General features: G+C 45.5%; 4 non-coding genes and 1 pseudogene across 4 annotated transcripts; all 5 read right to left on the bottom strand.

Moving 5' to 3' along the window:
* Positions 1-57: 57 nt before the first annotated feature.
* On the bottom strand, positions 58-241 carry LOC121311383. The gene has a single exon (XR_005949212.1). It is a non-coding gene; the product is annotated as a U2 spliceosomal RNA (small nuclear RNA).
* A 2,398-nt stretch (positions 242-2,639) lies between these two features.
* On the bottom strand, positions 2,640-2,757 carry LOC121311368. Its single transcript, XR_005949199.1, has one exon. It is a non-coding gene; the product is annotated as a U5 spliceosomal RNA (small nuclear RNA).
* A 384-nt stretch (positions 2,758-3,141) lies between these two features.
* Positions 3,142-3,349, bottom strand: LOC121311396 (annotated as a pseudogene).
* A 6,234-nt stretch (positions 3,350-9,583) lies between these two features.
* On the bottom strand, positions 9,584-9,701 carry LOC121311370. The gene has a single exon (XR_005949200.1). It is a non-coding gene; the product is annotated as a U5 spliceosomal RNA (small nuclear RNA).
* A 443-nt stretch (positions 9,702-10,144) lies between these two features.
* LOC121311392 lies at positions 10,145-10,333 on the bottom strand. Its single transcript, XR_005949217.1, has one exon. It is a non-coding gene; the product is annotated as a U2 spliceosomal RNA (small nuclear RNA).
* Positions 10,334-11,945: the final 1,612 nt, after the last annotated feature.

Below are 11,945 nucleotides of genomic sequence, written 5' to 3'. Positions count from 1 at the left end.
GCTCGCTCGCTCGCTCTCTCTCTCTCTCTCTCTCTCTCTCTCTTTTGACCTTTCTGAGAAATGGGCACCGTTCCCGGAGGTACTGCAATACCGGGTCGATGCGTGGAGTGGACGGAGCAAGCCCCGCTGCCATCTCCCGCTTCCAAAAATCCATTTAATATAGACGGTCCCCCTATGGGGGACGTATCGGATATTAAACTGATAAGAACAGATTTGATTTGATTTTTATAATAAATTTAATCTTAACAATTAACAACACAAAAACATTCAAAAAACACAACACTTATTATAATTACAAAACTGAACACAAATCAAAAACTAGCTTTTACATATACAAAAATAACTAAACAGAAACCATTACTTTACTTTAACAAAACAAAACATTCAACAAAACACAATACTGATTCCCATTACAAAACAACAACACAGTCTAATAAAACAGTAACTAAGAAACTAAACATATATTCTAACAATACAAGAAAAGACCTTCACTTTACATATATGCAAATTTACAAACAAAAACTTACTTTTCACCCCAGAACAAAATCCCAAATACCCAATTACATTATTTTATTATTCAAAACAAAGGAAACAAAAAACACTATACACAAACAATATCATTTCATTATAATAATCATTTCACAAACATGCAAATTCAGAAAAAAACAAAAAACAAAACCCTATCCCTCTATTTCTTTTCCGCCTCCCTCCTTGCTATGTCTGCCCTCCATCTAGCACGTTGCAAAATCTTATCCCTCTCAATTCCAAACTTCTCTATTTCACTTTCCGTCGCCGGTCCCTTCCTCAGCCTTTCGTTCCAGATCATCAATTCTCTAAATTCTTTCTCACAATAACAGTGCATTAAAGTATGTCTATACGTAGAGGTCTCTACGAATTTGTCACCTTTCTTCCTCTTCTTCTCCTCTTCTATTTCCATCTTCTCTGCCCAAGTTAACTTTTCGTATTCCTCCTTTTCTCGTTTCTTTTTCTCCTTAGCATCCTCCCTTTCTCTCCGCTGATCGGTTCTTCTTTTCCTCCTTTCCTCCTCTTCTTCCACACTTTCCGACCAGCTCGGACCAACTGCACCCTCACTGGAACTCTCCTCACTTCTGCTCCCGGCTCCAGCTTCTCTGTCTTTCCGCTTTTTTTTTAAATCAATCTCCGTTCCCTCCATCGCCTCACTCTCTTCTACCTTGTCCGCCCCACCATCACCTTCACCACCACCACCTACACCCACACCTCCACCCTCTTTCACTTCCTTACCACTCATACTCCCTCCACCACTCGCACATTTTACCCTTCGTCACGGACTACTCAACCACATCACTCTTTACCCCTTCAACGATGCACTATCCACTCACCATCGCTCGGTATACACATAAGCACCCTGCATTGGCTCAACTCACAACTTCATACCACGCATCCCACATGCAATAATTCACTGTTCCCTCCCATATCGCTTTGCATCCTCCCCACCCTCTTTTGATCCTCAACATCCAATACACCTCCACTTCCACTCTTTCCTTCTTCACTCCCATCTTTCTTTGCACCATCACCACTCTCATTTGCATGCTCTTCATCCATACCACGTTTACCACACTCTCTATACAAATGATCAAAGGATCCACACATGCTACAACTCTTTGGGGTGTTGCAGTCCATCGCTTCATGCCCCTTCCTCCTACACTTTTGGCAGAACGTTACTTGGCATTCATTCGCCTCATGTCCTTCCATATCACATTTGAAACACCTCCTCGGTTGCCCAGGGTAGCTTAAAAAACCCCTGTTTCCCCCAATCTGTACTCGTCCCGGAGGGTGTACTATACCCCCCTCTTTTGTACTACAAATCTTCAGCCTCACGAAAAATTTCCATTTCCCAGTCCAAATACCTACAGGGTCAAGAACTTTAAAAGGTCCCGAAATAATATCACAGACTCTCCCAATGTACTGTGCAACATCCTCTTGACCAACATATGGGTTGTACATAAACACAAATAATGGACGAACTTCTCTTGCAAACAAAGGGTCTCCAACATACAGAGAAAAAGGCCTTTCATTTTTCTTCCGCTGATAATTATCCCAGACGCTCCGAGCCAATTCTTCACTGCATAAAACTAAATCAAAAAACTTATCATAATTTTGAAAACAAAAAATAGACTTCACCTCCAACTTCAGTCCTTTCAGCAGCACTTCCTTCACGAAAAATTCACGTCCACCTGGCGTATCCTTCCACTCTCCAACATCCACGGTTCTCAGCTGTTTCACCAACTCCTCACTCCATCGAAACCGGATCAAATTCTGCATTCTTCTTCCCGTTGCCATCGCATCCAAATCCCAGCGCCTTCTCTTTCTCAGCAAATATTCAAAATGCTGCGGTCATGCCACATACACTTGAGATGAGCCAAGAGGGGTCCAGAGAAAAGAAAGAGCGAATATTGCCCCCCAATGGTTTTTTGGGGCCAAACGCCTTTCGGGGCGCGGCACGCCCGCCGCAGCAGTCGTGGCGGGTACTGATTCTCGGCCTACTGGGCGGGCGGGAGGGAGGAAGGAAGGAAGGAGGGAAGGAAGGAAAGGTGCCGGGCTCCAACGGGGGCGACCGCCCTTTCTGTGCTCGTTCTGCTTTTAAACTCCAGGTGGAGCCCCTCCCTGAGGGGAAGGGCTGTCCAAAAATTGGATCGAACTCGTAAATGCCCCTCTACACGGAAATCTTTAGTAAAAGTCGAAAAATTCATTCGAGCTGTAGAGAAGCCGTAATGTGCCTTTGCTGGTGGCCGAGCCCTTCCGGCCGGCCCAAAGGCCCAAAGGCCATCCCCTCTGCCAAGCGGCAGCGAGGCAACGCACGCAAAACAAAAACAGGGAACTCTTCCCAAAACGCATCTGCCGTTCCGCCCCGGCGAAAGGGCGCTTTGCTGCTGCTGCTGCTGCTACACTGGCCTGCTGCGTGCGTTAGGCCTGCCTGAATATGAAATATAAAAAAAAAAAAAAAAAAAAAAGAAACGAACACTCGCCTTTGCCGCGCAGGGTACTTTACATCCAACCCCACACACCTCCCTCCGTACCTCCCACAACACCGAGAGAGATAGCGAGGCTCGCTCGCACTTCGCATCGCTCTCTGAGGGCTCTCTCTTTTTACCTTTCTGAGAAATGGGCACCGTTCCCAGAGGTACTGCAATACCGGGTCGATGCGTGGTGTGGACGGAGCAAGCCCCGCTTCCATCTCCCGCTTCCAAAATTCCATTTAATATAGACGGTCCCCCTATGTGGGACGTATCAGATATTAAACTGATAAGAACAGATTTTTTTTGTTTTTAAAGTTTTTATTTATTTTCCTTGGACAGTGAAAACTAATCATACATAATCAAAACACTTAAAAACAACAAAACGAAACCAAATCACAATATCAAGTCATAATACCCAAATTTAACAATGAAAGACCGGGGTCTAGAAAAACAATTCTTTTAAAAACAAACATAAAACCAACACAAAAAGGTATGTGCAAAAAAACACAGTTCCATTTGTAAAAACGGTTGCAATGTGGACCAGAAAAACAAACGCTTCACCCCCTATCTTTGGACCATGAACCGGCACGAGTCCAGGTGGCAGGCAAACACCAGCAAGGGCCCCATTTCTCCTGGGCGATGTCTTCTCCCTCACGCAGCGCATCCTGTATCTGATACTCTCCGAGCCTGTGGCAAGCCAAGTTCTTCACCTCTCCAGAGGACAGAAGGTTTCCTTTAAACACTAGGAGGTTTCTCGCCTTCCACATGGCCTCTTTAAAACAGTTTAGCATGACCCATAGGTATGGCCATTCCTCTTTTGGGATGAACCCAGGCTTAACCCCATACAAAACCATTGCCTTTAGGAGCCTTCTCTTATTTAAAAAACAGCGCAGAAAAACTTCGGCTTCCCGCCAGACTTTTTTTGCTTGCCCACAGTCCCAGAACAGGTGCGCTGCCGACTCTTCTTCCCCACAGTCCTTAAAAGGACATCTAGGGGTCTTCCCGAGCTTCCTCCGAAACATAGCAGCCCTTACTGGAAGGATCTCATGCACTGTCTGCCATGCCAAGTCCTTGTGCCGATTCATGAGTCTCGGGTGAGCTACCGCCAACCAAATTCCTTCCACAACCTGTGGGTTAAAAAAAGAAACGTTACACATCTTCTCTCTATCCAGTACAAATTTCCGCACTTTCCGGGGGTCCTGCCACACCTCATTATCCAGTGTAAAAAGCTCCTCTTTCTTTAGAAACAGTTTAATTTTATTATAGTGAAAGGGTGCTTCCCATGCCGTCGGCACTGACAAAACAGGGTAAAACATTTTAAAACCTCTTAAGATCGGTCCTAAAAAATATCTCACAAAATGCGCTGTTTTGGATGACCCATACAAACATAACCTTACATGACAAATGACAAAATGCAAAAACAGGGTTTTCGTGAGGTCAGGAACCCCCTTCCCTCCATTTTTTGCGGCCCTGTGTACCACCTCTCTTTTTAGCATTTCATTCTTCCTCCCCCAGAAGAAACGCATCACGCTTCGTGTCAGGGCACACAGGACATTTCTATTTGGAGGGAACACTGCTGACAAATACAACAAAACAGGTAAAATAACAGATTTTAAAATTAAACATTTTCCCTCAAAGGTGAGTTCCCTGAGGCTCCACAGCCCCAACTTTTGTGCAACCTTTGCTGTAACGTCCACCCAGTTCTGCATCCCAGACCCGTTCTTAAAATATTTAATCCCTAAAATTTTAATAAAATCATTCTTAAAACACAACCCAATACTGGGTACTCTGGCCCATTTCCCATACATCATGCACTCGCTCTTATTAAGGTTGACTTTAGAACCTGACGCCCTGCAGAACCCCTCAACTGCACTCATTGTCCTCTCCATGGAGAACTCGTCTCTGCAGATGATTGACACATCATCCATATACAAAATGCATTTTACTTGTTCACCTCCACTCCCAGGTACAAACAGTCCACAGGTCTGTTTATTAGCCCTAATAGCAATGGCTAAAGGCTCAATGCTACATATAAACAGCAGAGGAGACAGTGGACAGCCTTGGCGCACTCCGCTTCGGATCTTAACTGGTTCAGACGTGCTCCCGTTTATTCCGAGGGTAAAATGTGGATGGTTTTGTTTGTGAAACTTTGGATAGAAAGTCTTGTTCTAGCCTTGTGAAGGTACTTGCTTGGCAGACTAAACCCGTTTGAATAAGGTAGAGCCCCATTTTCAGCAGTACACCAAACATGTACTTGTGCGCTATCCTATCATATGCCTTCTCTAAGTCCAAATTCAGGACACTAAACGGGAGCTCCCTCTCCCTGGCATAACAGATAGTATCTCTCACGAGTATCAGGCTGTCCATTATCCTCCTACCCGGGACTGCACATACCTGGTCCTGATGGATGACTGTATCAATCACCTGCCCCATCCTCCCAGTCAGGATCTTCGCCAGCAACTTATAGTCTGTGTTAAGGAGACTGATTGGACGCCAGTTCTTCAAATCTTCTGGATCTCCCTTCTTATAGAGCAGCGTGATGATGCTCCTCTTGAAGGAAGCAGCCATTTCCCCAGCATTAGAAATCTCTATAAAAACACTCAACAAATCATATTTTAAAATACTCCAAAAGCACTTGTAGTATTCAGCAGGTAAGCCATCCTCCCCAGGCGTTTTCCCCATTTTGCTCATTTTCAAAGCTTTATCCAGCTCTTTTAGAGAAAAGCCCTTTACCAACATCTCCTTCTGTTCATTATTTAACCCTGCATTAATACCTTCAATCATTTCTTTGTAATTGCTCTCTACCACACTCTTTTCATTGTACAAATTCTCATAAAAAATTTCCGCCACTTCACACATGTCTTTATTTCCATTCCTCACCCCACCATCGACCCCTTTTAAACCCTCCATCACCTGCTTCCTGTCAAATACTTTCTTAAAAAAGAACCTTGAACAGGTCTCTTCTTTCTCAATCCTTTCTATCTTGCTTTGCAGTATCACTGACTCACTTTTTTTATACCTTAAATGTTTTATTCTCTCTTTCACCCCCTTTATCTCTTCAGAGACTCCAAAACCCGCCCTCTCCTGCAAAAACAATCTCTGAAGCTTCCTTTCCAGCCATTTGCATTTCTCTCTTGCTTTACGCACCTTATCCCTGCCTTCATTTATAAAAAACAATTTGGTTTTCCTTTTAACAAAATCCCACCACTCACTCTTCCTTTCAAAGAAAACCTGTAGAGACCTCCACCCTTTATACTTCTCTACATATTTCTCTCTTATTTTACTATCCTCTAATAATTTTACATTTAATTTCCATACTCCCTTCCCCTTTTCACTCACCCCTCCCAGATCCAATGTTGACTTCACCATCACATGATCGGAGAAGAACACAGGCTCCAGTTTACAACCTTTCACCTCCACCCCCTCGGAAACAAAGACCATATCGATCCTGGATTTCCTAGTCCCCTGAGGGTTGCTCCAGGTAAAGCCCTCTTCAGAATGGATCCTCTTATAGCAGTCTGTCAACTTAAAATCTTTAATAATTTTGTTCAATAACACCGATGTTTTATCTAATTTAAACTCTTCCTTCCCAGCCTTCCTGTCACTCCCACTCCTCACACAATTCCAGTCACCACCCATCACTACCGGTATGGATGAACTAAGCTCCATCCTCACCAGTCCCAACAGTTCAACCCTCTGGTGTTTCTCCACAGGTTAGTATTCGTATCGCGACATACGTGTAGTTCGTATGTCTGACCTTTATCTCGTACTAAATACAGAGGAACAAATCGAAATGTATACGAGTTCATTGAGTGTAGATTGTTACGTGTCACGGGAAAAGACGTAGGACGAGTATCCGCCAGGTGTTTGTGTTTATGATGTTAGTAAGAGGGTAATAGTAGAACACTTATTATTTTTAAACAGTATTGCCACCCCCGCATTCTTATTTTCATCTGTCCCCGACCACACTGATTCACCTTTCAGCCACATGCTTTCCAACTCTCTATATTCTTTTCTAAACCCAATCCCACACTCTTGCAAAAAGAACACATCTGCATCAATATCTGCTAGCCACTCTAAAACAGCTTTGCACCTGACCTTGCTCACCACACTCCTCACATTCACTGTAGCTATTATGAGCGCCATGTGGAACAACAAAAGGTGTGACGACATAACCATTACATTTTACTTGGCTCCATCCCCACGCTATCTGAGAACTGCTGTACGTTATCATCGTCTAAAAAAGAGGTGTCCCCAGGGTCAATACCCCTCCCACCATAAGACCTGTCACTCAGTACCGAGGAGTCAGAACCAGGAGACACCGGAGCTCCCGGCCTAGCATGCTTACTGTCCTCTTTTATTCCCTTTTTCCCTCTTTTCCCCACTTTCATACCACCTCTTACATCTTCTCCTTTCTCCAGTTTCCTTTTCCCCGAAGCTCTCTCCTGCTCCATTTGTTCCTCATCTAGCTCTCCTCCCACCTCTATCTCCTCTTCACTAGACTCCCCCTCCGATCCACTCTCTACATCACTCACCACATATCCCCTTGGATGCATCTGGCCACATGGGATAGGGGTCTCGTCCTGGGTACCTGAGGGACCTACCTCCCCCTCACTCTTATTCGACCCCTCTCCGAGCCCCTCACTGTCCTCTTCTGAAGATGTAACCTGTAAATCTACTGCCAAGGAAACCCCCTGCTGCTCCTTCTGTCCGTCCCCCTGATCCATCTCCTCCTCCCCCTCACTTCCTCTCTGCTCTCCCGCCCCAGATGCCTGCCCTTTCCCCTCATCCTCTCTACTCTCACTCTCCCCTCTCCCCTGCTGCTCACCTCCCTTCCCTTCCCCCTCAGTACTCTCCTTCCTCTTTCCTCTCCCTTCCTGCTGTCCCACCGCAGGGAGAGCAGGGGAGGAGGGAGACGAGGGAGAGGGGTTGCTCGATGGATAGACAGTGTAGACGCTCGAAACTGTAGGCAGAGACGGTGTAGTAAGTGAGTAATGAGAGAGTAGTCGGAGAGTTTACAGTATAGAGATGGCTAGAAAACAGGAATACGGAAGCGTTTACCTCCAGGCTAGATCACACGTATTTGTCACTCACGCAAGTATGCACAGATGATATATCAGCTGGTCCCTTCTCGGTCCTTAAAGTATTTGTGACTGGTGCACAGGTACAGAGTCCATACAAAACTTGAAGAGACGTAGCGAGTGTACGATGTGATGAGTGAGGCCGGTAACTACTAGAGATTCTTTCTTTGTCTTGTGTCGTTACACCGACGAGCGTGAAAAATAGGTGCGGCATGGTTCCCTGGGTACTCGTGTGTGTGTACCATGTCAACACACGACAAAGCATCGTCTGATATAATCTCCCACAGTGCGATACTATATATAGCATGTAATGGGACAGACAGGTATGAGGATAGAGGATCGGCATAAAGCCTCCCCTACACGGGAAATAATTGAATGCTGGACGTATAGCTATCCATCGCAACGAATGACAGCACTATTTCAGAGGTGATGGCCCTATACCCCTCATACCCATAAATGATCTGGCACAGCAGACTTACACAATAACTCTTACGCCGGGCTAGCACAATCAGTATATTTTGTCTGGAATCGAATGTGTGAAGGTAGAAGTATCGACTAGCTGAGGTATAGAGGTCAGTGATGCCAGGAAGAGTTCAGTCTCTGCACCCCCATGCACCAAACAATACTTTCTCAGCCATATACACACATCCTCTCCCTGCACAGTCTCCGAACCCCATCCTCACAATCACCACCCTCCTAGCAACATCAGTCAAGGTAGTCACATGAAACCTACTCAACTGATGGTCATCTTTCCCTAAAATAAACAACCGGTGACATTTCTGCAAATCACTCACCTCCCTAAAACTCACATCCCAAGTGTTTCCCTTCCCCACAGTAATAATACAATTGAGTTGATCTGGCTTGAATCCCAATTTATTCTGTAACACAGACCTAGAGAACTCAAGCCTATTAAATTCAACCTCCTGCCCCTCTCCTCTCTCCTGCTCCTTCAAGGAAATCCTTATACAATTAAAACGACGTGCCGCAAACCTCGAGGCCGCCATTTTAACTATATAAACACCTTCTCCCACAAAAAAGGGTTTAAGTTTTAAATTTAGCCAAGGCCAAAAAAAGCAAGGTATCAACCTATGAAAAAGAAAACGAAAAACAGCAGATAAGGTGCCCTCAAAGGGTCCCCCTTACCTGCTCAACAACCTGGCTCCTGGACTGCCGCCTGCCCTAGTCCTCTGCTAACCAGACCACAGCTACCAGCAACCAACGCTGCTCCCGTTTACCTTACCGATACCTTACCGATCGCTTCCAAATCGAGCTGCGGTCAAGCCACACACTGGATCAGAGCCAAGAGGCCGAGAAGCGATGCCCACAATGGTTTTGGCCAAACGCCCATGGGCCCGCGTACGCGGGAGGAGTCTTCGCAGGCACATGAACGAAGAGCCGCCTCGCCGCCTCCTACTTCCAAGAAGGAAGGAAGGAAAGGTGCCGGGCTCCAACGGGGGCGACCGCCCTTTCTGTGCTCGTTCTGCTTTTAAACTCCAGGTGTAGCCTCTCCCCGAGGGGAAGGGCTGTTCAAAAATTGGATCGAACTCGTAAATGTTCCTCTCCACGGAAATCTTTAGTAAAAGGCGAAAGGTTCATTCGAGCTGTAGAGAAGCCGGAGCGTGCCTTTGCTGGTGGCCGAGCCCTTCCGGCCGGCCCAAAGGCACTCCCCTCTACCAAGCGGCAGCAAGGCCACGCAAAACAAAAAAAGGGAACTCTTCCCAAAACGCATCTGCCGTTCCGCCCCGGCGAAAGGGCGCTTTGCTGCTGCTGCTGCTACACTGGCCTGCTGCGTGCGTTACGGACGGATGAATATAAATATGAAAAAAAAAAAAAAAAAAAAAAAAAAAAACAAGAACGAAAAGAGAGAGCCTTTTGCCGCGCGGGTCCAGAAAGGGGAGGGGGGAGGAGTGGGGAGGGAGGGTGGGTGCTCTCTCTCTCTCTCTCTCTTCTCTCTCTCTCTTGAGAAGGGGGCAGTCGAGGAGAGATGTATCCTCTGTCTCTCTCGCTCACTCTCTCTCTCTCGTCCAGCTCTCTCTCTCTCTCTCTCTCTTTTGACCTTTCTGAGAAATGGGCACCGTTCCCGGAGGTTCTGCAATACCGGGTCGATGCGTGGAGTTGACGGAGCAAGCCCCGCTTCCATCTCCCGCTTCCAAAAATCCATTTAATATAGACGGTCCCCCTATGGGGGACGTATCAGATATTAAACTGATAAGAACAGATTTTTTTTTTTTTTTTTTTAATATTAATAATCATATTCATAGTATGTGCAAGTAAGTTGTGTGCATTGCATTCAATACAAAAAAAAAAAAAAAAAAAAAAAAAAAAAAAATATAAAAAAAAAAGGGGAAAAAAAAAAAAAAAAAAAAAAAAAAAATATCCCTTTAATCATAGACACCCCCATCTCTAATTCTAAACACACTTTTCACAAACCCACTAAACCTTTCCACTTCTCCTTTGCTGCATTGAAACCCCACTTATCTACCTCCCACTTCACCCTCCCTCTGATATCACCTTTCACCCTCTCCACCACTCCCCTCACACTCCCCTTAACATTCGATTTTATTAACACCCCTCTTGAGTCCCACAGCCCCTTTTTCACCAAAGAAATTAACAACCAAACCAAAAAATTTACCCTCTTCCCCACTCCCCCCAGCACCAGTCCAAACATAATCTTTTCATAACACAGATTCACCCGAACTCCACACAAATCAAAAACCTTTCCCATCTCCCCCCACACCCCTGCTGCAAATGGACAGTCCCAGAAAACATGGCTCTGTGTTTCCTCAGCCATACAGGTGTCCCTAGGACAGAACTTGTTTCTGGTCAGCTTGTGCCTGTACAGGACCTCCCTCACTGCTAACCTTTTGTGAGCCCCCATCCAATTAAGGTCCTTTAAAATATTGTCCAGCCCCTTAGGCTGAACTGTTACCCACAGATTTTTTGACCCTACCTGCTCCCTACCTCTCCCTAGTTCTTCCCTAATAGCCCCATATAGTTCTCTGTGACTCAAGCACATCTGTCGTTCTTGACACGCTACGTGCCTTTTAGACCACTTTACAGCATGCTTATAATGCTCTGGCATCTGCTCAGCCTTGGGAACTCTATTGTCCCACACAATTAAACGTCTCATGGGCACGGAAAACCAAAATAATACAAAAAACTGAAACTTATGCTGAACAGGTGAAGTTAAAGAAACACACAAATTGCAAAAAAACAAACAGTCCAATTTAAGGGGAATATGAGGGACATCTCTGCCTCCCTCTTCCACAGGCTGGTACATCTGGACCCTCGTTATATATTCATACTTCCCACCCCACACAAAATCAAATGTTATCTGTGTCATAACCTTCCTAAGCCGTGCTGGCATAGGAAACACATACGATAAATATAATAATGAAGGCAGCATGTCTGCCTTAATAACTAAAACCTTCCCACTATAAGACAAGTTCCTAGTTTTCCACAGCCCAAGTCTAACCCTCAGCCGAGATATTCTCTCACACCAATTCCTCATTTCGTTTCCCTCGTGATCAAAACTGACCCCTAACAATTTAAGTGCCCCAGAGCAATTTTGTAAACCACCCAGGTCATCCTTCCTATCTCTCCATATCCCAAAGAACTTTACTGTAGATTTTGCGATGTTTAGCTTGGACCCCGAGGCCAGCGCAAAACGCTCAATGACCTGCAAGGCCCACACCCAACTGTGCTCTGTGCTCAAAAACAGGGTTGTGTCATCCGCATACTGGGAGATTTTCACTGTGCTCCCCCCACTGCCAGGTAACTGGAGTCCTACTATATTTTGATCTGCCCTGACCACTACTGCAAAAGGCTCCATAAACAAAACATAAAGTAACGGAGACAGGGGGCA

This window comes from Polyodon spathula, unplaced genomic scaffold (genome assembly GCF_017654505.1).
Source record: "Polyodon spathula isolate WHYD16114869_AA unplaced genomic scaffold, ASM1765450v1 scaffolds_3195, whole genome shotgun sequence".
NCBI classification, from domain to species: Eukaryota; Metazoa; Chordata; class Actinopteri; order Acipenseriformes; family Polyodontidae; genus Polyodon; species Polyodon spathula.
Note: the sequence above shows the minus strand (reverse complement) of the source record. Positions and strands in the feature narration are given on the sequence as shown.